This window comes from Macaca fascicularis, chromosome 8 (assembly GCF_037993035.2).
Source record: "Macaca fascicularis isolate 582-1 chromosome 8, T2T-MFA8v1.1".
In the NCBI taxonomy this organism is placed as follows: Eukaryota; Metazoa; Chordata; class Mammalia; order Primates; family Cercopithecidae; genus Macaca; species Macaca fascicularis.
The window spans coordinates 11,031,040-11,033,892 of record NC_088382.1 but is presented as its reverse complement, the minus strand read 5'-3'; the positions used below and the strand labels follow the sequence as shown (position 1 = coordinate 11,033,892).

The 2,853-nt window shown below is 43.6% G+C and overlaps 1 non-coding gene across 1 annotated transcript; it reads right to left on the bottom strand.

The window, feature by feature from the left end:
* Positions 1–1,565: 1,565 nt before the first annotated feature.
* On the bottom strand, positions 1,566–1,669 carry LOC123575412 (small nucleolar RNA U13). Its single transcript, XR_006700702.1, has one exon. It is a non-coding gene; the product is annotated as a small nucleolar RNA U13 (small nucleolar RNA).
* Positions 1,670–2,853: the final 1,184 nt, after the last annotated feature.

Sequence of the window (2,853 nt, the reverse complement as noted above, 5' to 3'; positions counted from 1 at the left end):
ATGAATAAATAAATTTCATACAATGGAAGACTACTCAGCAAAAATAGCAACAATCCACTGCTGAATGCAACAGCATGAATCACTCTCACAGGCGTAGGGCTGCATGCGAGACAGCAGACACAAAAGAGCACACACTGCATTCTGTTTATATGAAGTCTAAGAAGAGGCCAGAGAAGACAGAAGAGCATTTACCTCTGAAGGGGGGTTAGTATTAGTATTTTTTGAGTCAGGGTCTTACTCTGTCACCCAGGCTGGAGGGCAGTGGTGCAATCTCAGGTCACTGCAACCTCCACCTCCCAGGTACAAGTGATTCTCCTTCCTCGGCTTCCCGAGTAGTTGGGATTACAGGCATGCACCACCATGCCCTGCTAATTTTTGTATTTTTAGTACAGACGGGGTTTCACCATGTCGCCCAGGCTGGAAAGGGTTTATATGTTGATCTGAATGGTGATTCTGCAGGTGTACACATATGCAAATTTGTCAAGGTGTGCACTTGTACACTTTTCTCTATTTACATTATCCCTCAATTTTTCTTTCTTTCTTTTTTTTTTTTTTTTTTTTTTTTGAGTCTTGCTCTGTTGTCCAGGCTGGAGTGCAATAGAGCAATCTCAGCTCACTGCAGCCTCTGCCTCTCAGATTCAAGCAATTCTCTTGTCTCAGCCTCCCAAGTAGCTGGGATTACAGGCGTACATCACCACATCCAGCTACTTTTTAAAAAGTAGAGTTGGGGTTTCACCATGTGACCAGGCTGGTCTCAAACTTCTGGCCTCAAGTGACCTGCCTGCTGTGGTCTCCCAAAGTGCTGGGATTACAGGTGTGAGACACCGTGCCTGGCCCATTATCTCTCAATTTTTTAAAGGTAAGTGGATGGGGACCTAAAAGGGAATTTTCAAGGTTTTGTTTTGTTTTGTTTTGTTTTTGTTGTTGTTTTTTGAGACAGGTTCTCACTCTGTTGCCCAGGCTGGAGTGCAGTGGTGCAATCACAGCTCACTGCAGCCTCCAACTCCCAGGCTCAAATGATCCTCCTGCCTGAGCCTCCTGAGTATCTGGGACCACAGGCACCTTGTTCCAAAGTAAATAAAGAGATAGATAGATATGTAGATAGTCCCTGAGGCTTGTAATTGGCCTTGTAGTTTTCACTGTTGACTCACGGCTGTGTTGCACAGTAGTTCTCAGTACATTAGAATCACTTTTGTTTTATTTTAATTTTGTTAATTTAATTTGATTCCTTTTCTTTTCTTTTCTTTTCTTTTTTTTTTTTTAAGAAACAGTCACGCTCTGTTGCCCAGGCTGGAGTGCAGTGGCATGATATCGGCTCACGGCAACCTCTGCGTCCTGGGTTCAAGTGATTCTCCTGCCTCAGTCTCCCAAGTAGCTGGGATTATAGGCGCACACCACCACATCCAGCTAATTTTTGTATTTTTAGTAGAGACGGGGTTTCATCATGTTGGCCAGGTTAGTATCAAATTCCTGACCTCACGTGATCTCCCGCCTTGGCCTCCCAAAATACTGGGATTACAGGTGAGAGCCACCATGCCCAGCCCCCTTTTCCTTTTTTGTTTTCATGTCAGACGGGTAATGTGCCAACGTTGTAACAAGGTTTGAGGGAGGCACATCTCATGCTTGAGCACAACAACCCAATCATCGCAATTATGACCTACAAAAGGATCTAATCTGATTTTTGACACAGGTAATCTATTTACCTGGTTTAACATTCAACTAATTTTAAAAGGTACGTAGGGAAAGTTACTCTCTGCCCTCTGTCTCCCAGTCTCCTAGAACTCCCTCAGAGGCAACCCTCATCCCAACGGTCTTGTGAATCCTTCCAGAGATTTTATGCATCTATAACCAAAGGCAACTACACATTATTACCTCCTATACAAATGGAAACATACCGATTTCTACCAGCTTAATTCATATAACATTGGATCTTGAAACTTTTTCTTACCAGTGTGTAAATAGCTGCCCCAGTCTTTTTGATGGTTGTCTAGTATTCCAGTGTCTATGTTTACCAGCATTTATTTGAGTCCCTGCGTTTTTCTAAAGATATTCATGCCCTGGGGCTTCCTCAGCTCTAATGTGCCTGCGTATTAGATGCAGGCAGGTGCGGGAACCACTGGCATGGCTCACTAGTCTCTTTCTTCCTTAGCCTATGGTAGGAACAGTCCTGGTTTCCTAGCACTTGGAGAGCTGGTCCAGGGTTTTGGAAAGTCAAAGGAATTCCTTCTTTCCGATGAACAGAGAGCAGTCATAGATAAGACTCTCATTTGCAATGGACACAGGACCAAGAAATTGAGAAAAGCTGGCCCAAAGCCCTGGTCCTTTATGGAAGAGCAGGGAAGGAGATTGCATGCTACAGTCCCTACGTTTGCAGATGGCACAGGACTTGACAGGTAGTGGAGACACAAACAAAAAATCATAAAATACATGAAACTCTTGCCAGACTCTCTGAGCTACAGAGAAGTGGTAGGTGGGTTTCAGCCCAGGTCAATGAAAGACAGAATTTTTATTTTTATTTTTTTAGAGACTAGATCTCACTATGTCACCCAGGCTGGAGTGCAGTGGCGTGACTATGGCTCACTGCAGCCTTAAATGAACTCTTAGGCTCAAGTGATCCTCCTGCCTCAGCCTCTTGAGTAGCTGGGAAGTATAGGTGCCTGGCCAAGATGGAATGTTGACAAAAATAGTCCAGACTATACTTACAGCTCCTAGGGCTAAACATACATCTGTGAGGAATATTAGACTATTTTCTGAGCTCATCAACTTTAGGCAGCCAAAAAAGTTGGCTATATGTTGGGCCGAATCAAGAGAAGTAATAGAAACATAAGATAAAACAGTATTATACTATCATAT